Consider the following 25244-nt stretch of genomic DNA (forward strand, 5'->3'; position numbering starts at 1 on the left):
ACTTGGGTGTGAGTGGAGCCACCTGGTGGTCCGCCACAACATCATATATTACATAAACGGTAGGGAAATTCAATTGACTAAACTTAGAAGATATGTTATGATTATGACACAGAGGCCAAACATAAAACACTACCCAGATATTGTTCTTCTTTTCAGACAATGTTTTGAAAAGCATAATCAAATAAAGGCACTGCATCACATGGTTAGAGAGACCATTTAACAAACATGTGGCTGCATACTAATGAATAAAATGTCTTCCTTCCTGTTCTAATTAAGCAAACCAAAAACAACTGATAGGCTTGTAAATCCGCAAAGCTGATGTGTGCAATGAATTATTGAGCCTGGCTGAAATGTCAAAGGCAATGTTAAAATCATACTTGAAATTTTCATCTTCAAACCATCACTTCTCTGTAATAGCCAACAGCATTGTTCACTAATGTTTTACTTTATTTTCCCAATGGTGTGGAAAATCTGAACAGAAAACAAACCCAGATTACGGACCTACCTAATAACAACATGTTAAATAGTTGAATATGCGAAACTGCTGCAAACAAGAAACTTTCCCATTTGTACAGATTTGTAAACACTTAGTTATGCGCAGTCAGCTCATTCTGCTGATTCCTGAGGCCAAAAGTGTATTGTATTTTGTCAGCCTGTGTGTCTCACTGTTATTGTTTTCCCTTTATATTTTTTATAGATGCTCCAATACTAAAGTATAAACTAGTTACCGCCAGGCACAAACAAAGAATAATCATTTTACTGAAGAAAATTATATAGCATTCTCCAAAGACGCAAAAAAATAAAAAGTGAACCTGCTTCCTACGTAACTTTAATATCTAGTCGACCCACGGAAAAGTCACCCTACTTAAATAAATAATAGTGAGAGCCATATAATAAGAAATAGGGATCATTTTTGGGAAAATAAAAATGTGAAAAGTCATAGTTATAAAGAAGTAATAAAGCAGTAAGGAATATTTCCAAAACAAAGTAAATAAAACGCAAACCCCAGTGACATGTCTAATTCACCTCAGCATCGTCAGTCTTCCAAACATTGCTTGTTGGCCTCGCTAAAGGAAATAGAAAAACACACACACATCCACACCAAAACTGGGGCAGATGTTGGGCCAAATAGATAGAAATAAACCAGAACATAAGTGAGTAAATCAACATTCAGAGATTATAGTAACATGTGAAGTACAGAAAGAAAATTATACTTCAGCACAAACTAATAAGAATTGGAAAGTCAAGGAGGCTCATACATACTCATATACAGGGCAATCTAATCTTACTCACTGCCTAATGAAAGTAGTATTATGACAACATGGCCATTATGAACCATGGTCATTAAAAGCATGAAATATGTGAATAAAGCAGTAGTTCATAGCACTGACCGTATTACACATGCTAGCATAATAGTGGGAGTCATTCAATAGGACCTCTTACATCATGGCTATAACCAATACGATCACAATCATCACCACCACTTCAAACATGAAACTGATCAATGATCAGCTAATCGGCTTTTCTGCCGCAAGTCCCGTCTTTCTTGTTTGTTTATCACCCAATTTGCGCTAGAAGAGGAGACCAGCGGATAAACAACAGCAGCATGTTTAAGCGTGATAAGCTGTTGTTAGAATGTATTTAATATTACTTTCTAGTATCAGCTGAGGTTTGCTGGAGCCACGGCTGTAAAAGCTGCTGGTCATGATATCCGTTTGGATATGTAGTGAGAGTGAAACATGAATATAAAACCAGGAGATGTCCTTACTGAATCATCAGAGCTGAACGGGTGAGTTGAAGGGAAGTTATGAACTGTTTCTGAGAGATAAATAACACCAGGATCCTTTTTTACATAGCTGACGGTTGGTAACTGTGCAGGGGCGGGTCTAGCAAAGTTTTGCCACGGGGCCCAGGTAGGGCATTAACAGGGAAAGGGGGGCACAAAGAAATACTTTTCTTTGTTATGTCACTTTAAAAACTTTGAATAAATAATTATCTGAATCTTACAACAAAAGTGGTCATCTGATTAAATGTATAGAAATCCATTATTGTATATAGTAAGTAATAAGTCATATATACACCTTAGTAAGCTATAGTACTTTTTCCTTTGGGAAGGTATCTGTGCAGTCTGCAATTCTGTTGAAGAAAGATGTTGAATCTATTTAATTATTGTAGAAAAATAATTGATTTCTGTGCATTTGTCTTACACTTGCATTAAATTTAAGTTGATTACATCGATTAAGCATCATGAGGTGGAGGGCGGGGGGTGGTTCCCTAATATTTTTGCTGGGAGTTGGCAACCCTATTAGATAGTGGAAATATTAAGCAACCTAAGTACTCTTTAAAATACCAGAAAAATACCAGAATAGGGGGGATGTTGTAGGTTTAAATTTATTAGATTGATCAGTGTTGCTGAACTATGAAATGTTTTGGGTGCAGTGTATTTTTTTGCATACAGGTATGACAGAATAGCTTCAGTCTCTTGTTTTTTAAAACTTGATTATGAACTTTTACAAAATGCAGCAAGATATTTATAAAAAAAACAGTTTTATTGATTACAAAATATCGGATTCATATCGGTATCGGCAGATATCCAAATTTATGATATCGGGATCGGTATCGGACATTAAAAAGTGGTATCGTGCCATCTCTAATTGACATAATCCAACATATTATCCTTGTTTTATCTTGAAGTACGCTTTAACTTTTTTGTTTGAAACAGTTTGCAATTGCGAAAAAAAAATGTGTTTGCAATGTTGCAAAGGCTAAAATGTTTTCATTAGGTAAGCATATATAGGTAGGATACATGTACTTAGGTCATCATAAGGTAATTATACCTCATAGTAACATAAGTAGACTAATTGTAGTGTCAGTTACACTGCACAAAACTATTAAAGGAACATTTTATAATCAGAGTCAGTTAAACCTATGGGATATTGATTTGGTCAGTTAAGTAGTGGGGGGGGGGGGGGGGTAATCAGTTTCAGCTGCTCTGGTGTTGATGAAATTAACAGCAGGTGCACTAGAGGGGCAAAAATGAGACAAATCCCAAAACAGGATTAGTTTTACATTTTTTGCTCTTTTTTTTTTAGCATGAGAAGATACCTGAACTGATGATGTGTCAACCCAGAATGGTGCATCAATATGTGCCATTGCCAGAAGTCTTGCTGTTGAGTTGTATTTGCTCCTTTGTACAAGGATGATCAGGATAAGCACTGCTAGAAACCTACAAAATTACCTTCAGCGGTATTAGTGTCAGTGTCTCAGACAAATCAGATACAGACTTCATGAAGGTGGTCTAATAGCCCAGCGTGCTATAGTTGGCCCTAGCCCACTGCTTGGCACCACGAAACGTAATCTGCATTTCCCATAGATTACCAGAACCAACCAGGAGGTCAACCACTAGGATATCCATGGAGTGAAACACAGGCCTCTACAGGCTAGGCAAAAGTAACCTGACTGCCATTACTTAGTAGGATCAAATCCTTACCCATAGTCAGACCCTACACTATCGCAGTGGGTCTTAGGTTTGTCCTATTGCACAACAATACCCGGCCTCATCTGGCAAGAGTATGCAGGCAGTTCCTAGAGGGTGAAGCAATTAATACCCTTAACTAGTCCCTATGTTTGCCTGACTTAAATCCAACAGAAACATCCTAACATTTTGGTCCATCCAACCCCATTATGTTGCACCGTAGACTGTCTAGTAGCTTAGTGATGTCCCGGTCCAGATCTGGGACGAGAATCCCCAAAACACTGTCTGCTGTCTCATTAGGAGCATGCCGCAATGTTGTCAGGCATGCATACAAGCATGTGGGAGCCATAGTAGCAATTTAAGTTTCTGCAAGGAAATTTTGGCAAAAATTAACTATGATGCCTGATGCATCATTTTTTCCATTTTAATTTCTGGTGTGTCACTGAATTCAGCCCCTGTAGGTTGATAATTTTTATTTTATCATACATTCTGTCATCTTTTTGTTCCTAACACATTACACGGTCCATATCAGTATAGATATTAGCATCTTTCCACAAGCAGTTTATTTAGATATAAGATTTATATATAATAGAAGTTCAGCACAGTGCCAATGAGCTGAAAAGAATGACCCCAATGAAACAAAACATCATCAGAACTACTCGACAGCATTCTATTGGCCTTTTTCAAGCTGTCAAAACATTCCCAAAGTTAACTTTACAGTTAAGGTTACCTGTAGTGTCTGACACTGAGACAGCAGCAGATGCGTGCTAATGTCGTGAAAGTCTAAAATGTAATCCTAACATGTCACACTGGTCCCAGCACATGTCTTGACACCCTGGTGATGGCTCTGTTCCATCTCAGAATATCAAATCAAAATCAACTACACTTGCCTTAGTGGTTTTAGTATCCTCTCTTTATCCATAAGGATTTGCACTCTTCTCATTTGTCCAACTTATTATTTCACAGACCTTGGCATGTAACAGTATTAGGACATGTTTAGTATGATAGCTGTTTAGACAGCAAAGTTGCACTGCTATTATAGAACTCCACAAAGAGATCATTGTGCACCTTACGTTTACGATTTGCACTTTTCCACACATTCACATCACTCTTCAGGTATAACTTCAAATAAGCAGACCACAACAGGTATGTCTGTGCAAAACACCATCCTTTAAAGTAAAGAAAGACATAAAAAGTACTTAGATTTGTTCATACATCAGCATCACTCAGATGCTTCCTTCAGAAATCACAAATAGGGTAAGGGTGACAGGAGATAATGAGGGGAAAAGATACTCGAAATTGAATGCTTTTTGTCTATCATCTTGGATAATGACAGTGAACGTTCAAGGATTTAAGCAGTTTATGAGCTACTTTAAGCTTTTCCTAAATATCCTCCACTTCAATGCAGCTCCCCTTTAAAGCTGCCTATTAAAGCTGATCATGAAGGCATGTCTGCCATTAAAATGGTCTCTTTTAGCTGTATTTGCCTGTGAGGGAGTTTTCCCTCTTCATTAAAATGACAACAATGATTCAGCCTATGCATATGCAAATACACAGAAATCGAGATAAAATTGCAGCAGGCATTATGCTTGCGTAGTGTGTCTGTACGCACAGACCTGGGCTTCACAAAAGATGGGATTTGAGACAGCAGCCATTGCTCTCGTCCCTTTAGACAGTCCAGATGTACTTGAGGACTTAAACCAAACAGAATTAATTTACCCATTTAGGATGGGATCTCCTTCTGAGTATTAATTCTAACTTTCAATAGTGAGAAGGCAGATGCCTTGGCATGGACGGAAAGCAGGCATGCAATGGTCTCAAAGGAGACAGTGATCAACATTATACTCCAAAAACTAATGTACATTGTTAAGGGGCTGTACACAATTACTCCAAATCCCTTTGGCACAATTTAATTTCAATGATAACTATAAAGAGAAAGAAAAGTAGAGTCAAAGAGACAGATGCCTTGAAGTGCACGTGATCCAGGACTGGCCAACTGACAAGATTATCCATTTGAATTTACTTTTGAGACAAGTTAACATATAGATAGGGCTGCTCGATTATGGCAAAAATGATAATCACAATTATTTTCACTGAAATTGAGATCTCTATTATTTGACGATATTTATTTAACAATAACAATGTATTGAATAATGACTTTAAAGATTGTCAAAAAATATATAAAATAGTGTGCAAATACTGATAACAGTGCAAATGTTTGCAATATAAAAAATAAATGAAAAATGTAAACATCTATGTTTAGTGAACTTTGCAGTGTTGCTCTGTGGTGCAGCTACGACACCATAGCAAAGTTTACACACTATGTCTACTTGATCCATGTCTGACTCCGCGAACCCATAATGTTTCCACACCACTGAAGTTTTTTTTACCTCTCTTTTCAACCAACAGCATCACTCTCCTCTCCAAATAACTTCTGCTTAGCTTTCCGAGCTTCCCTCTGGTCCTCTTAATCAGCGGTCCCCAACCCCTGGGCCTCGGACCGGTACCGATCCGTGAGTCGTTTGGTACTGGGCCGCAAGAGTTGAGGCTCAGGTGTGAAATGTATAGTTTTCAGGGGTTTTATCGGTTTTCGGCGTTATTTTGTTATCGTTTTTATTGTTTACTCGGTTTTCCTGGGTCTTCTCAGTGTGTTATGAATAAATTTTCTTTTTTTCGGTAGCGGTACTAGTTTTATTTTGTTGTATTTATCCGCGACACCTTAAAGGCCGGTCCGTGAAAATATTGTCGGGCATAAACCGGTCCGTGGCGCAAAAAAGGTTGGAGACCGCTGCTCTTAATTGTTGTGACACGTGTTCGAAATGCAGAGAGGTGCGCTCGATTTGTCACTCGGAGCAGCGAGAGAGTAAAGCACGAGGGAGGGGCTAATAATTGGCTCAGTCATTTTTAATGATCGTTGAAAGCCCAGATCGTGATCGTGATTAAAATTCGATTAATTGAGCAGCCCTACATATAGAAATTCTCAGTGTCTTTTTAAATAGCATAAAGGCGTTAAGAGAACATCAAAAAGATGAGATTGACACGCTGTTTACGACCACAGCTGAGGGAAAAGCTTGGTGCTGGCATAAATGTGTCTCTGAAGAGGACAAATGGGAAAAGGTCACTCATTAGGATGTGATCACAAAGGTTTTGTGAGGTTCCATAAAAGCAAACAAACCATGTTATCAATTCTCCACCTAAGGATAGAAATTTCAGCAATTTTCTCGAGCTATAGTTTGGTACAAAGGAAGAAAAGTGATGTGCCATTCATTTCTTTAGTGAATGTAAAAACATAAACTGTCTGATCATTAACTGTTGGAGTCTGGCACAATTCATCATACTTTCAAGTTGCAGGATCACTTCAAACAGACTTTGCACTCTCAGCAGAAAGTCAGAGACTTTGAGACTATGTGAAAACTGTGGAGAAAGGGATTCTTCTCAGAATATGCCCATTGAAAATACAAGAAAACGCAAATGTAGACGCCATCTATTGCATAATATGTGAAGTAACCCTCATTCTGTGACCCTAAGCCATATGCCAAAATTTGAATTTGCATTGTCCATACTCATGAGGGCAAAGGAAGAAATCTCTGGGTGTTGATCAATCTAACGTGACCCTAGGCTTGTCATACCATTGTTACACTATCCAACCAACAGAGTGGCCCCTGTCTGTGAACACACAGACCCACGACTTCTGGCAGATCAGCAGTAACATTAACGCTGCATTACAACTGCATCTGTGGACATTATGAATAAGCAGTGATTCAAAGCAGCTGCATTCATTACGCAAACGTGATTAAAGTGCCGGACCCCTCGGGCATCCGGGGGCCTAATGATCCCACTCTGCCTTTTGTTATTCATGTCGGCCGAGGGCATGCCACTAAGCGGTAGCCCTGGGTGTCTCCTTGCACCGAATGAGACCTCATTAACAACAGGCCATTCACAAACCCTGCGTTTGTACTCAGCGCCCAGCCGTGGTAAATGAAAGAAACGAAGCGCTCCGGATGCCCGGGTCTACCCCTACCGCAGATGGGCCTACCCGCTCTTCTGCATCATGATGTTGACATCAACTTGTGTGTGTGAGACAAGATGACATATGTTACAGGGCATTCATCGCTGCCTGTTAAATTGCCCTCTCCGGATGCTCTATTCAGCCCCATCAGTGCAGCCTCCCTCAAGAGACTGGCAATATACATATTTACATAATGCTCTAATGCAATAAAACAAACGAACACACTCTTGTCTGTATGATATGAAGGGAGCTAGGAAAGAGAAATGAGAAAACTTTGGTGATTCCCCCCATTTAGCTCACAGTTAACAAACCTAATCTAAAAATGATGATTTTGACAAGTATGCAAATCCAAACCCTGATATAACTTGTTTACCTGTGTCATAGAGGTCCACTATATTTTCTTTCTCTCTCAGTGTTATATGAGTATGACATGGTTCTTCATAACAAATAATATGGGCATTAAAAACTTTGAAAATTTGTGTTTGGTTGATCATTCCTTGTTGTAACAATAAATCTTGTACTGTTGAAAAAGCCTGCTTATTTCCCCATTGCACCCATGAAAAACCTGCCAAATCTTCTCTCCCAATGCCAAACAGCTTATTCTGCAATTGATTCTTTTTTAGTGTCATTTATTGATATTAATGGTTTAAGTCTGAAGAAACCAACTTATTCACTGGCGCCTCGTAGTAAAAGAACAATACACAGCCTGGCACCTCCTCATGCTGGTCACCAGCTTGGTTACACATTGCTGTGGGAAGGCATCCCATTCTTCAACCAGCACTTGGTGCAAGTCAGCCAATGTGGTCATGTTGGTCAGTCTGGCATGAACAGCACGCCTAAGCTGATCCCACATTTGTTCAATGAGGTTGATGTCATGATTGTAGAGAGGCCTTTCCATCCTCTTGACTCACAAATTCTCGAGGTAGCCTCTGATAAAGCCCATTCTGTGGAGGTGAGCGTTGTCATCTTGGAGGATGAAGTTCGGTCCCGGACTGTGGAGATATTAGATTGCTACCGGTTACAGAATATAATGTGGATATCTCTTTGCATTGAGAGTGCTTCCAATGTTCACAACCCTTGTTTTTCCAGTGAAAGAGATGACCCCCCACACCATCACAATGCCCCTATCAAAATCTTTACCCTAAGGTAAAGAAAACAGTATAGCAATCCCTGCATCTTCTCCACATTTTTACCCTAATCTGGACTCGTCTCTGAACATAATGGTCCTCCACATGTCCAAGCTCTGGGGCAAATTAGCCCAACAGTGAAGGGCAGTCATGGTGGGTCTCCTAGCACGCCTGATAGACCAGAGATGTGTGCAGTTTGTTCCAGGTTGTCTGGTAAGAGAGTGTGGTCTGCGATATCATCCTGCAAGCACTGACTGCAAATCCATAGAAGATTCCTCCCTCTCCCTGTCAGCACTTACGATCTGTAGGCAAACTGTCTCTTTCTGGTGTCGTCTTCTTGGGTTGCGCACTTCACGGTATGTCTTTGACATCCCCTGTTATACTGAACGTGGCCTTCAATTTGTAGACAAATAATGCTACAACTTGAACACCAGCTTGAAGCTGCCCTTTGACATGGGCCCTATCCAGATCAGTCGAATATGGAGCAGACACCAACTGACCGCTGTAGCAGGTGTCCATGCTGACAGGTGCTGCTAATTAAGCACCAATCAGGTACCTGATTGTCAGCACCTGGGGTACCAGAATCTCAAAACAACAGGAATTTTCCTTAGAAATGTGGCACTATTTATGGCGAAATAAACAGGCTTTGCAATAGTATATGATTTATTGCCAAGAAGCATTGTTACAACAATATAATAATAGACTAAAGACTATTTTTTAAGGAAAGTTCAGTTTGCCTAAAAACAAATCACTACGTTTTAAGCAGTTAACAGCTCTCTGCTAAGAGCACCACTATAGCACAGCATCTACTAGCAGACAAATAAAAAAAAATCTAATTCTACAAACATTGTCCTCCTATAGACATGACCCATGTACGCTGTGCTCCAGTATGCATTTTCAGGCCCATTCAAACTTCTGCATCTGGATTTTCCCCTCATGCTCTTTCTACCCCATCAGATGGATTCTGGATCACCCCTGTTGCTGACCAAGCACTAAATTATTCAGTTGAAAATAAGTCCACATTAAAAATGCATCGACTCACAAGAGTAAGACACTGTAGAACAAACTGCAGTACTAAACATGTACGAAGGGGATCAGTGTATTAGAGTTTTTTTCCATTTGCATTCCTAATTTTCTATCAAGTACTTTCAGAAAACGAGTGACACACAGCACCTTTTTAAACAGACGTGCTAACAAAGCAGCATGTTTATAAAGCGCTATATGTGGTATGTTCTCATTACATTGACTCCTCAGAATAACGTATGCAGTGAAGACATTAAATAGGAGTGCACCCAAAGTAGTGTCACTAAATGAGCATCAAAACTGAAATATAGTCACCATCTCACCTTCAGTTCTGTGACTCATGGTGTTGAATTATAACTAGACAGGTATTTTTGCAGAACACAATCAAAGCAATGTAGGCCAATGACCTTTTGCTTATAAAATGTTACCAGTTCATCACGTTATCCTATTACACAGTGGCGTGAAATTCGGTCAAAACTGAATGTATGAATTCTTGAGTTATGGGAAAAACAATTAATTTTGAGAGGTCACAGTAACCTTGACCTTTGACTACCAAAATTAAATCAGTTCATCTTTGACTCAAAATAGATGTTGGGTTTTTTTTGGTTTTTTTTGTTCTTTTCAAATTTAATGTTGTTCCCTCACAGCATTTAAAAAAGACTGAATTCACAATAACTCCATCTTAAGTAAGTACATAGAGACAAAGGAGAGTAAAGACCGCTTTTAATTAGGCTACTGTCTATATGTTGCAGCTGTTTACTGTCACTAGGGGAAAGTATCACCAACAACCTGTCTGTGGGCTAATCTTGCTTTTGATGTTGTTGGTCCTTGTCAGCTGCAGAGAAGAACGAAGAAGAACGAAAAAAAAACCCCACCAAATGTTAAAAACAATGAAAAGTGTCTTTGTACTGCAGCCACCATCTGAGTTTCTGGTTCTGGTTATATCATGGAATTGTGGAAAACTGCCAATCGTGGAAGACGATTTCCGACCCTCCATAAGATCCTGGACAATCTGAAGACCATTTTCAGGAACAGATTCCCTTGACCTCACTGCCTGAGGGAACAAGACAGGAGGTCGTTTCTTACTGCTGCTATTAGACTATTTAACGCATCCACCTGAGTGAGACCCACATTACTGAAGAGGACTCTGTCATTTCTCTACGCCACAATGTATACTTGCACACCTGTGGCCTTATAACATCTTTTAATATCCAAGGAACATTAGGGTAATACTTGTGTCCTTTCATATTTGTATTATATTTATATCTCTACATTTACCTACCTATATCTCTATTTCTACAATTCACTTTATACAATTGCTTTGAAATTGCTATGACCACTTAACTTCCCTCTGGGATTAATAAAGTTTATCCTTCTATTAGAACAATAGAATAGAATATTCTAGAATATTTTTCATTTTTCGTCATTTTTGTTATGAACGTTACTCTCACTCCCTCCTCTGTTGTGGTCCACTTTTCAAACAGTTAGCATCTGACCTATGCAAAGCCTCATCTATCAGCTATATGCTCTTTGCTTCATTGGAAGACTGCAAGCAAGTATGTTTGCGTTGGTTGCACACCCCTTTACGTATACAAACATTTATGGAAACTAACACAAAGTGTACCATAAAACAAGTACAAAAAGACTTGTGGTGGTGATGTGGTCATTGATTGGACCATTGATGTGCCACATTCTCGCATACACACACACAACCAAACCAAACCTAGTCAAAAGAAACAAGTCTACACCTATAACTCTATACCACAGCGATTGCACTGCTCTATTATTTTCATGCTCTTCTGACTAGAAAATATAGGGACATAAACAATCCTAAAGCCACAAGACAAAAGTAAAACTAAAATAATGATGACACAGTTAAAAGAACTGTATTTGATCTTGGTGGCTGGTATGTATAATCCCGCAAATAGGCCAGCGGTTTGAAAAGTAGATTCAAAAACTCAAATGTTAAACATTCATCGGGACAAAAAAAACTCTTACCGACACAGGATGGTAAAATATCAATTTTACATGTTTGGATACCCAAAAAGTGATGAAATTGATAAGAACAATTTGCAAAATATTCTCTGTTCAGTGTGAAATCAACCATTATCTGAGCAGATAAAACTCCATAGTAATGGTAATATACCGTATCAAATTAGGGGTCCATGCGAGCGCTGATATGCTTGTAGGCAGTGTGCAACATTTTTTAGCAGTTCTTCAGCAATTATTATTCTCTTTTTAGTATCAGTCTGATGCATGTGCCATTTCCTTCAGCTTCCTGTGCTGTCTACACTACACTCAGTGGCAGTTGCTTCGAAAATACCAGTAAGAAAGTGCCAAATGTGCTAATATTCAAAGAATATTAAAAATCTGAGGATTCATGCAAGTATGCCAAAAAATCTTGCTTCATGAGTATGACTGCACATTAAGAGGGATCAGCATGTATCAGCAAGTATCATTCATGCCGAAAATAAAGACAGACTACCATCGAGACACGCTGTTCAAACCATCTCTGAAGGTTGCTGACAGGACCAGATTCTAGCTTTGCTGACTCTGAACCTTCAGGCCTCACATGGACCAGTAGGAGGGGGCTGGGCAGATGGAGGCCTCAGCAGCTTATTAAGCCAGCTTTAATGGCCTTGACCCTGACCCACAACCCCCGAGAACAGTCCTGGAGGGAGAAAGGTCAAAGTTTGTATAACATTACAGAGTGAGGTGTGCGGTGTTTGGCAGATCTCCATTGTTGTATCGACTATAAAACAGATGGAATTCTGTTAACCAAGACTTTTCCAAGTTTCTCTCCTTGAAAATGTGCTTAAGCTTGCAATCAAAGCCAGCCAAGTTTGAGAGTAGCACATTCTTTGACCTTAGCCCACAGCTAAAAGCAATTACAATTCTATTTGTTTTTAAAGGTTTTTGCTTTTATAAGGCACACGGGAAAGAAAGGAAAAGGGGTGACGAATGGTTCTTGGCCAAGCCAGACCCAGACCTTGAGGTTACACGGCATGCATTTCAGAATACTTAACACCCATTTAGCCCTGCAATTATATATTTTGAATGAGAATACGTTGATATACTCCACTTAGACTAAATTACTGTCACTGAATTTGACATTCAAGAAAAGATTTATATTTTAATAACTGCAAATGTGGGATGTTTCTCTGCACACTGCCTATGTCATCAGAAATCTTTACTAACTCATTTATGCAAATATCAATTTATCGACTCCTGCATGCCGTATCGTAGTTTTCATTGACTCAATGAATAGGATTTGGAAACCATAAAGTGGCGAAACACACCGATCTTCTAGAATATCCATCCTAATGTACAGTTTCATTACTACCCCTCCACTTCAAACACCACAGTTCTTGCACACTCACTTGCTCAGTCCCCACTATTTCCTGTACTCCTTTTCAGGGGTGTTGCAGACGCCTGAAACAGAGGGCACAAGCAAAGCAATAAGGCCTGTTGTGAAACGGCTGTGGGATCAATGGGGGTTTTAAGGAGGCCGAACACGTAGCCACAGCTGGTCAATTAGAGCAAGGACAGCACAAGTACACACACATATACAAACAGTCAAAGTGGCTGGACTTTAAAAGCAGAGTTACTTTTCATACCTCGTCAGCTGTTTGTCCTCCAGCTTTAAATGAATCAGCGTCTCGGATTCTTGATGTTTCAGTGGTTGCGGTGTGAAGGCTTGAATGTAAAAAATAAATAAAAATAGATTTGAATATATAATCATGAAAAGAAAGTTTCACAGGAATCTGTGCAGTTGTATGAAAAACTAAATACCCCCTTACTGCTTCCACAGAAATAAGGGGGTAGGTAGCAGCTAGTTGCTGCTAATCTGATGTCCTGATGTCCTTTTTAAAAGAACAAGTTTTGCCAGCATTCAAGTGTGTGTTTACAAAATGCCTCAGTATCGCCCAGATATAGCAAAGCTACATCTCAGACTCTATGGGCCTCATTTAGCATGTTAAATGTTAAAGTTCATGACAGTACAACAAAAAAAAAAAAGAACTAATATGACTTTTTTTAGAGGGTTGCTTTATTATTAAGCATTGCATTTCGGCCTGTGGCCTTCATCAGGGTCATCAAGAACTATATTGTAGATGGCATTATAAATAGTAGAGGTGGGAATCACCATATATCCCTTGATACGATATTATCACAATACTTAACGCACGATACGATATTATTGCAATTTTTTAAAAATATTTTGCGATATTCAGATTCTGTACATAAAGGTAAACTTTATCAATATTCATTTTATCTAATATCAAAGTCTCACACTCAGTCTTTCTCTCATTTCAGTCAGTTTTATTGTTGACAAACTAAACAGTTTGTATTACAGTCTAGTCCAACTTAACTGAATGCAACCATCTGGTACAATTATAGCTATTCTGAACGATGCAATTTATGAAAACTATGCAGCCCATTCAGCAACTGAAGAATTTGAAAGTAAATTAAAACAAAATATAATTTTACATTAAATAAAAAAGTTTTAAACTTAATTAAAATAAAACATGTTTATTGCTGCCAAAAAAAAGTTAAACACATTTGGACAGTGAAGGAATGTCAGGATTCTTGCTCAGAAAAAGGAGCTGATCAACATGCTCTGAAGCATTGACTGTAGAAAACATGGCGACGCGACCCCGCCTCCTACCATTGTGCAAAAATGAAGCCCGCTTGTGGAGGCTGCCATCTTGCAAATTTGGAGCCAGAGTCTGCGCAGTAGTGACTTGAGGTGGAGCGACTGTGTAACGCTCCCGCCCACACACCCGCTGGACGTGACCGCAAACACGCCCCCCTACACTTTTTACGTAGCCCGGCTGCTCGAGTTTTTTTGCTGGTTTACCGCGACTGACGACTCGTTTAATTAAGGTAAATACAACCATGTCACTGTTATAAAAAAGACACACAGCTTATCATCTTATAGTTCTACAATCACTCTGTTGTTAATTCGTTAGTTAGATTAGCCGCTAGCATACGCACTGTGTTGGAGGCTTGTTGATAGCTAGTTAGCGATGCTACACACCTGCTACTCTTAATGGTCTTCAACACTTGTGGGGGTTTTTTTTATCCATTTTTAGACAGCGATGAGATCAGCTGCACACTCTACAGAGGCCCAGAGTTACTGTTAATATCAAAAATATAATGCTGTCCTTTGAGATTTTAACATAAGACTGAGTGTAATGGATCTAAAACCGTTTAAGTCTTCAGAGCCCTATACATCCTGGTAACATGGAGACTTTAAAAACAACAGCAGAACGTTTCAGTAGTGTAGTCTAATTTGTTCTTTTCATTCAATAATAGAGTCCATATTATATCAACAGCTACATTCACCTTGGAGGGAAACTAGTGAGGGAGACCATCAGGAGCAAGCTGGGTTTCCTGGGTCCAGAGGTTTGGAGAAACTTCTTCCCTTTCTTTCATCACAGCTGTCCTGTGCCATAGGTTCTGTTGACCCGCTGTAAGAGGCGTCATTTAAGAAACACCAGGAAGACTGAAGCTCATCGCATTGATCAAGCAGGACTCATGATCTTCACCACTCTGATATGAATAACTCTGAATCACTTTATGGTAAATAACACACTATGTGCAAAAAACTGTGAAAGAATTCCAGATGACAAGTTTGTAGTTCAACATACAAGTGACGACCTTTGACCTTCATCGGGTTTTATTTAATTGTGTTAAGAGAAAATCTCATATGCTCGTCATGCAGCTGAGTACATCAAGTGTTTAAAACGGAAGCTGTGCAGGTCTGAGATCAGCAGCTTTGTGAAACACCAAACTGAGGTCATGTTAATGCTGATATATAGTGACACAGTTACATGAGTGATTAATCCTTTTGTTTTTTTGTCTTTAACTTTATCAATAAAACAGCTGCAGCTTTCACTACAGCACATGTGGTACTTTAACCTTTGTACTGTTTTCATCAGTTCATTTTGCAGTTAACACGTGAACATGTTGGATGATCTGTCTGCTGTCACTCGATGGGGCTGAGGTCTGAATCTGAGGGCAGCTCCTGTAATCACAAAGACAACAGAACCATCAAACTCAGATATAAATTTTATCCCTGAATATTGAAATAAAGCTGATTCTTCTGTCCTCACACACTCAGGATCTGAAGTTCTTCTCTTACATTTTTTTCAGTATTACAGTACACTACAGTACTTTAATCCATAGTTCCTGATTAAAGAGGAGTTACTGAAGTACAAGCTTTTAAAAAAAATTGTTACTGTCTTTACAGATGTGGCAAGAGACTGAAAACATGCTATTGTTTGCCCATATTTAATATTCAGCTCTGCACAGGAGCTGAAGCAGGGTGCAGCCTGTTGCTTTTACAGTACAATATTTGTAATAAAAGTACAGTAACAGTAATTAGTGACTGAGCAGCCCGGGGCGTTTCTCTTGATTTCTTTAGTAAATTCAGTCACCTGCACAGCTAAACGAACCCTGACAGCCGAGTGCTCATTTTAGCTAGCTAGGTCTCAGGAGCTAGCTAAGGACGGTAGTTACGGATTAGCTTACAAACACGTTTGACTTACCGAAAAAGTGCAGCGGGGCCTCGGGTAATTCTGTCGGGTAGTCCAGTTTACTGAAGAACACCTCAGGCTGTCAGGTTAAAACACTCAGTCGTGTTTTCGTAGCGTAAAGGCTGGGCGTCCTCTCAGAGCCTACGCTCTATCTGTTATTCGCGAACAGAGATACGCAAGTTTCTCCGTGACTGCAGCTGTCAGTCAAAGCTCTTATGATGACGTTTCACCCCAATTTAACATCACCACGGTAGGAATTAGAATCAAACTTATGGGAAAGGAGACCCATTGAACATCAATCAGCGTGATGACAACTATTGAAAACAAAAGAAAGAATCTTTGGAAAAAAATTATCTAAGGAGAATTAATTTATTTTAGTCTGACCCCAGTCCCATCCGCTAACATGGAGGAGGCGGGGTTTATGACCTATACTGCAGCCAGACACCAGGGGGTGATAGAGACGTTCCATGTTTTCTACAGTCAATGCTCTGAAGCCAGAGCATGTTCCAGTCCACAAAAACGTTTTTTGTAACAAAATATCGATTTCTGCTATCCCTGTATCGATTCATTATTGGCAAACAAAATATCACGATACTACACAGTATAAATTTTTTCCCCCACCCCTAATACTGTAAATATAATACATATGGATTGGGTGTTTTTAAACACACACACACACACACACACACACACACAAAAATGTTACTATTAAAACAAAAAATTCTGTACAATCACACATTTAAGTGGGTTAATGGACAACTATACTGCAACAGCAGAATGATCCCAATGATCCCACTTGCAATGGCCAAGTCAAAGTCCAGACCTCGACCTGATTAATTGCAGTGGTGGGACAAGAGAGCTGTGCATAAGTCAATGCCAAGCTTCAAATAACTTAAAAAATATGGAAAGGAGTGGGCCAAAATTTCTCCACAATGATGTGTGAGACTGATAAAGTTATATGGAAAACCATTACGTTGAGTTATTGTTGCTAAAGGTGGTTCTACAAGCTACTGAATAATGGGTGTACTCATAACCCTGCACATGGACAAGACGCACTATGTAGACAACAGGTCAAGTAAGAGATTAGCAAAGAAGTGATGTGCACTGTAGCACTTTACCCAGCATGAAAACAGCAATTCCTGTTACTGAATTAGCATAAGACGGGGGAAGAAAAAAAACAAAATTCAGAAGACTAGTGAGTCAGACCTTAATGAAGCTCATTAAGTCAAAGAGAAAACATTGTGCCATTAAGTATGACAGAGTGAGTCGCTGGCATCAAAATATGCACTTCTCCCAAGCATTTAACCATGGGTTATTTGATTTAAAACAGGAAATGGCAGGTGAATCCATTACTCTGCTTTGTATTTCATCTTCATCATCACAAGTTAAGGTCGTAGTTCTAGTACACAGCTTGTAACTAATAAAATTTTCTCAAACATTGTGCAAACAGAATTTCAACTACGCTGAGGCTTAGTGAGCACTTATGTGAAAATTTAGCTGGCTTGGATGAAACATAACAGTAAAGTTTAGTATACTCTTGTGATGATGCAAATGTGATGAGAGGTATCGCAAAGATTGTGAGATAGTATTTACTAAAATAAGCTATGAATGAATGCTCAAAAAAAAAAAATTTATTATATGTGTACCCTTCTGTCCCCATTACTTTCTCCTAGACATGTTTTTTTGGCTAGTCAGGATCCAACCAGCATAGGTGGTGGAATACTGATGATAAAAGATGACAGTGTTGATAATCTGACCTTGTAACTCCCAGCAAGAGCAAACTAAGCCAAGTATAGCACAGAGTGAGGAGTGGAGATAAACCCTTGCATATTTCTTCTCTTTTTCTCATCGATTTCACCTTTTCTGATCGCTACCAGTTACTGCTATAAGGTTGCCCTGCTCTAAAAGATTTTTGTCGTGGTGTTGAATCTTGCAATCCAAAAAACTGAGTTTGTATGACATGGGGCAACATGGCTATATCTCCATGTTTCTCAGCAAGCATTCACTGTACAACACAAGGTGACAGGTTCCCAATTATCTTGATCACAACAATCAGGACGCACAAAGACACAAAAGTACACCTGTGAGATACCCTTCTTTTTTTAAAATGTCAAAATATTTAGTCTCATATTTTCCCATCTATGAATGTCCTTCATGTATTCACTTCTTTCCATTCTAATCTCTCCTCTCCACAGCTCTTGTCCTGTGTCTCAGCACAATACCTTTTGCTAGCACAGAATATTGTAATGAGTCTATAAATGGGTTCATTACCTACACTACATTTCCAATTAAGCATGGGAACACATTGTGAAGGGAGAAGGAAATAGACACTTGAGAGACAGTCTACTGATAGTTCAGCCTCTTGCCTTTACATTTACTGCTTGTTTTTTCCTGCCTTGATGATGATCTTCTCCATACTCCAGTTTCGTCTAACAACAAGCTGTGCCTGAAGAATAAAGGCAAAGTCTTGACTTGATTATTTGTAGTGAAAATACACCTGATGTCTTCCAAAGTTATATAAAGTAGTAATTGCTCTTTTTCAAATAGTTGCCCCAACTCTGTTTTGAAAATAATTCTTGTAATCAAAATACATAGTACAAGAAACAGTGAAGGGAGGGTGGAGGAAAGAGGAGGAGCAGATGATTAAAGTAAGACTGAAACATGTAGAAAGCAAAAACAGAAATACTAGAGTCAAAACATATAATCAATACCAAGTCCCTTCATGGTTTCCATGTATATAAGATTGTGTAAATGTTCTCCCTCTGTTCCCCTTTCCCTCCAGCTGAATGTTGAGCACTTCCACTCTAATATCCCGTTAGATTACAAAGAGTATTCATCACTGACAACATCCTTCAGCGGCTCCCCCAGGGAGTCGGAACTACAAGAAGGAATCCTAGAGCAGCTACTGTACCTCTGAGCCAACCAATGACAGGAGGACTGTGAAGTTGTGTGATCACCTGGAAACCTTTGGCTGCAACATCAAAGCAAATGACTGATGCCGTATAAATGCACCTAAAATTTTTCACGTTTGTGTTTGTCAACACAACCACTGCTCCTGTTGGATTTCTTGTGTTCACTTTGAAATGTTTACATATTCTTTGTAGGCTCTAAGACAGTTCTAAGAAAAAAACATTTTTTAAAAAGGCCTGAGATTTCTGCAATTATGCTGCTTCATATGCTAACATTAAACTAACTAAGCTACCAATCAATTCATCTTCTACCACTTATCCAGGTCTAAACACAAAAACCCAGCACTCCCTCTCTTCCTGGTGTTACATTCCCCAGGAGGATGTCTCTTCTCCCTACTAACTCCTTGTTTCGTCTAGGCCCCACCTCCTCTGTCCTGATTGGATGCTGCTCAGATAATTGTTAATCAGCGGAGCACTACTTAAGGCCTGTGGAGCTGTGGAGCTGTGCCCTCTGGCCATTTTGATTGCCATACCTGTGCAGGCTTGCATGCCTTTGTGGCTTGTATGTGCATTTTTGTTTTCATGTTCAGACTGCTTGTAGGGGACAGCTGCCTTTTGTTTTGACATCCCGTTTTCTCCTGTTTATGTGTTGTTAGGTAGGTTATGGTTATAGGTTGTATATTTTGTTTTCTTTGGAGTTAGGTAACTTTCTCTTATTTTTACATCAGGGATGTTTTGTTTGTTATGTTGGCCTTGGCTCTCCCTGAAGTTATACCTCAGTCTGAACCCAAATCTCATCACCAGCATTAAATAAACCTTTTAAAGTTACCATCTTGGCTCCTCCTTCACTATCCACCTTTATGTTCGTCCCTTCACCCCCTAGACTAGCCAGGGGACGTAACACTGGCCACCTCCTCCAGTTCATCTAGGGGCACACCAAGACGATCCCAAGGCAGCCGAGAGACATCATATCTGTAGCATGTCCTGGGTCTGCCCTGCAGCCTCTTCCCGGTAGGACATGCCCCGAATACCTTCACTAGGAGGTGTCCAGAAGGCATCCTAGTCAGATGCCCAAAAAAATCTGAACTGGCTCCTTTTGAGGCGGGAGAGTAGCAGCTCTAGTCCGAGTCCCTCCTGAATGACTGAACTCTTCACCCTTTCTCCAAGGGAGAGCCCAGCCACCCTCGGGAGGAGGCTTATTTCTGCCATTCTGACTAAACTAGTTATAATATATTCAAGTAAGTACATCCAGAGTTGGTACAAGACACCTTTATTCAGAATTTAAACATTTACAGCTGCACAAGTGATGCTTAGAAATACTGTCAAGCTGTTAAATGGTATCTACAGTATGCATCCAACAGGTTCTTTAAGTACGTTAAGGGACTATAACCTACAATGAAAATGTAAATCTTATTTACATAAAAATATTGGTTTGTTTTTTTAAAGTAAGAAAAAAATTAACAGGAAGTCTATACTGAACATTGCATTGTCAAAGACGAGCAGAACTACAATAATGTTATTTTTTACATTGAGTACACAACCATAGTGTGTTCGAGGTTATGATAGATACATTTCTTCATTTATCTATCACTAATGACAACTCAAAACAAAAATGCATTATCTGAAACAGAACACCAATTGGAATGTAAAATGCTACGGTGTTAAAGCAGATATAATCTACAGAAAGATAAGAGAGTGCAGATCTTGGAATCCTTTTACTCCAAGCTATAAGATGGGAGTAATCGCTGAATGTTCTTAGAGTGAAATATGAATGAAAGTGTCATATCATTCAGTGGCCATGACTCTGCAGAGCACCAGTGAAGTTTTTGCAGAGGTTGAGATTTGAGTTAATGCACAGTACTGCAGTGCCCCCTGCTGACCATAGAAAACATTTCACCTTTAAAACACTTCTCTGCCCCTGGAAAGTTCACTGGGAGAAAAGAATCTATGAGAGAATTTAATTAATATTCTATGAGTTGCTTTAGTCCAATACACAATGCCAAAGAGACTCAGAGCATACCAGTTACTCTGAGCATCTACATATGCACTGGCCATAAGTTTTTGCACTGTGATTCTTGAATTATATTGACTAGCAGACATTTTTAAATTAAACATTTACACCATTTTACACCATATTCTTAATGAAGTCTGCCAAAATAGTGCATCAGTTCACTGCTTTATGGGCCAGCATTACAACTGCACTGGTTGTACTGACAAAAAACTGAAAACAACATGCACATATTAAGTGACTAAATGAAGTGGCTGCACAATTTTCTTCCAGATAAAAATTTAAAAGACTGATATCTATTATGCTGTTTTCCAGAATTTCCATTTTTTATCTTTGCACTCCAGTACCGTGCCTTTTTATGATTCACTGTTCAAAATAAACATGAATCCACTTCAATTATTTGTATAGCCCAATATAACATGTATGGGTTGAAAGGGCTTTTCTGGGGGTTAAGGAGGTTGATAAATATATTAAAAGAGATATTTAACAAATGAACAACCCATTAAAAATGCATATATGCACACCCACGAGTTTATAAACAGCTCATACATAAAAATAAATAATACATAAAGTCCCACAAAAAACCCAAGGAAAAATATAATGAAAAAGCAAACTTAGAAGTAGAAGAACTATGCGCCGTATCTCCCAGACAACTCACCAGAACTGACAGTGGTATTATTATTAAGTGGAAATACTAGTTGAATACCAGATTTAAAGCGTGTTTTTAACAGTTTCTTGAAATTGGCGGTAGAGTCTACTTCTCTAATATTTTGAGGGAGAGGCTGTTTGTGGGTATAATGTGCAAAAGCTGCATCCCCAATTTTTTTCTGTGAGGAGTACTGCGTAGCTAACAGTTTGGCAGTGGAAGATCTAAGAAGGCAAACTCGGATGTAAAGTGATTAACTGTCAGACCATTTAAGATTTGTTTATATAAATAAAATATTTTTAAATCAATTCTGTAGGATTCTGGAAGCCAGTATCTGTTATTGGTTTCCATTAATGCCCTTGCAGCAGACTTCTGAATAAGCTACAGCTTACTGAAAGTTGTTTTAGGAAGCCCTGCAAAAAGGACGTTGCAGTAATCCAGTCAAGTAGAAATGAAAATCATCTTATACTAGGCGTTGATGCAGCCCCTCAGGCTATGCAGTGTCTGAAACAGGTTACTGTAACTTCAAGCCACTTTCTTCTAATTGGGTCCCCCTCATAAACAGAAAGTTTGAACAGCAGAAGGGTGAGGCTGCTGATACAAGGAAATATCTGATCTGTTTGACATTATACAGAGTTGAGAGTATGAATGGTGACAACGTGCTTGTAAAGTGTCCACTACAAACAGCACAACCTTAAAATCTAACATCTGTAAATTGTACCTTTACACCAAAAGGCCCAAAGATGCAAAAGATCTAGTTTACTACAAGGTCATATAGCTTTTTCTGAGCAAATATAACAACTTACGTGAAGACAAACACCTTATTCTTGGAACTATTGTTTCAGCTTTGAAAAAGAAAGTCAATAAAATGCAAAACTGTTATTACTAAGTAATGCTGTAAACAATAGGTATGCAGTAGGAGGTCTAGGGGACAGAGAGGGATTTACCATCCCCGCCATCTTCTCGTCTTCGATAACTTGACCTCTCGACAAAGCTGGTGACGGTCCACACAATTACCTTCAATTATCCTCACTTCCAGCTCACCAATTACATCCATTATTGATTCCAGACCCCCAGGCTGTAAACCTTATCTATACCCAACCATAGCCCATGATAGAGAAAGTAGAATAGGGCCAAATAATAGCACCTTGCTTCTTCTACATTCTCCAGCTTTTCAGTCCATCTATGTGACATCATCACCTATCTAAAGGATATTACTTCACACTGCAGTGCCCTTGAGAAACAACTTCTGTGAATGGCATAAAAATTATTTGTGAGCAGTTATGACTCTGCTAAAATGATCTATGCACCAGAGTGCAAGTTAGTTACCACAAAAAAGTATGTTTAAATGACCTGAGTCAGAAAACTGAATAAAAGTCCAGGCAAACAATATAGCTAAAGGTTGACTTTTTCACAAAGAAAATCCAACAAATTCTTCTTAAAATTTCAACGCATGTTGTGTGGAACAGCAAAGAAAACACACACACTTTTTCTTTCTATATAAAGATCCATTGTGAAGCTTTAGGAAACAATGAAAACACATGTCTGTCTGTAGAAAGCAAAGTAAGACAGAGAGGGATGACAGTGAGACAGCGAGGATTGAAGGTCAGCTACACAGTATGGAAGCTGTAAAACGCAGGATCACACTCTGCAGCTCTCCTGCCAGATTTTTTAATATGATACTTGCTGACATTTAGTGAGACACAAACATAAGCTGCTGTCATCACACACTAATGTAAAACATCCATCATCTTGAATACATGCCAGGGCACCTGCAGAGAGCCGTATCAATGATGCCCTACTGCCATCTCCTGTTACAACAAACTTGAAGAGCTCAGCTCCATGACTGATTTGTAATGCAACACTGCCCCCATGAGGACGTATGAAATTAAATATAAGTGCACGAGAAACGTGCCTCTTTAATCCGTGTAGCTCACTCTCCCACCAGGTGTTTAAGATACCAACTGTGTTCAGGGTTGCAGTATCTTAAACTTCATTTTAATATCTGCCACCAATACAGAGAACGCTGCAGAAAGCTCAGAAGCACTGAATGGTTGGTATTAAAAACAACAAAGAAACCTAATTAATTTTTAACTTTATTTTTGAGTTGCACAAAAATGCTTTAATTCAAATTAATAAAAGATTTCTAACAAATAAAATACAAAAAGCTGCATGTTTACCCTGTAGCGTGCATCTTATAGGTTCATGTTTCTTTTAAGTTTTTGTTGTTGCCGTTTTACAATATTATGATGCATATCTTCCATTTTATTACACATATAATACTATATTAAACGTAATTATCTATTTTAAAAAAATTGCTAACTATTAAGCAAGGCAGTAATCTGATAGACATGTCTTAACTGATACTATGAAAATATTTCACTATTTTAAAATCGGCATAGCAAAACTCTTGACAGTGTAATCTGAATTCAAATTTTCTTCGATTTTATCACTGATCTGGGTTGATGATTTTCTGTAATCTGTGTTAACCGGTTCAAATGCTATCCTTCAGCTACTGCCCAATCTTGCTATGCTTCCGCATAAAACTTTGCACGAGTCTCATAATTAAAGTTGTGCAAATTAGTTGTGTATTATTAGGGAAAGAAATAAACACGAGAAAATGAACACGTAACAGCTTAGTCAACTAACCTCTTCGAAGAATCTATGTTCATTACAGAAAGCAGCCTGGCATCTCTATGTCACAGGACCACAGGAGTTGCTAATTACAGTAAATGTAAATCTTGGTTTGGTCTAGCCTATTGTTGTTGGGGGGGTTTCTGTTTGTTTGGGTGGGTTGTTTTTTTTTTACTTGGTAATGATGGGGTCTGAGTACGGGAGTAGCTTTTATTAACACAAAATAAAGATACTTTAATTTTTTGTGGTTTCGTGTTTGTTTGTTGCCAAACCGGATTAGACCACTTTTGAATAACGACCATCTTCTGGCGCCTGCCGCCGTTGAATAGAAAGGGGCGTGGTTCGACAGGTCTTATGTGGCGTTCAATGAATACAGGAAAAGTTAGTTTTCATTGCAGAATCGTAAGCTATGGGCTTCATCGCAATGAAAAAGGGTCCGTGTTATATTAAACTGGACATTTAGTGACGTCCAGGTTTTCTAAACGTGGAAAATCACCAAAAACTACTTAGTTTGATCTTTTATTTACTAAGATAAACTTTATGTTTCATATTTACATGCTCTCATTCATTTTTAATTACTTTTCCCTCACCAAAAAACATAATAAAGGCTCTGAATATAGTACGTGTTTATTTTCAATAGTTTTGTAGGGGTTCATTAAAAAAATCGAGAATTTAAAAACTGACATAATAAAAAGTGAAGATATGTTTAATATTTATGTCATGTTGACACATCGTCAATGAGTTATTAACTAGAATCAGTTTAAAGAAAACAATGAAACAATGTCTACGAAGTATTTATGTGCACGTTTGTTATTGTAGTTTCAGTTCTTCTGTATTACTGTTACGATTGCGCGGCAGGCACTTGAAAGCATCA

General features: G+C 38.8%; 1 long non-coding RNA gene across 2 annotated transcripts; it reads right to left on the bottom strand.

The window, feature by feature from the left end:
• Positions 1–1016: 1016 nt before the first annotated feature.
• On the bottom strand, positions 1017–25168 carry LOC146499550 (uncharacterized). Of its 2 annotated transcripts, none has more exons than XR_014870287.1 (5): positions 24386–25168; positions 13252–13330; positions 13015–13066; positions 3112–10688; positions 1017–2765 (listed from the first exon to the last, which is right to left on the bottom strand). It is a non-coding gene; the product is annotated as an uncharacterized LOC146499550 (long non-coding RNA). The 2 variants fall into 2 exon arrangements; XR_014870286.1 differs by having other exon boundaries at positions 3112–10674; positions 13011–13066.
• Between the last annotated feature and the right edge of the window lie 76 nt (positions 25169–25244).

This window comes from Neolamprologus multifasciatus, chromosome 17, assembly GCF_963576455.1.
Source record: "Neolamprologus multifasciatus chromosome 17, fNeoMul1.2, whole genome shotgun sequence".
NCBI lineage: Eukaryota > Metazoa > Chordata > Actinopteri > Cichliformes > Cichlidae > Neolamprologus > Neolamprologus multifasciatus.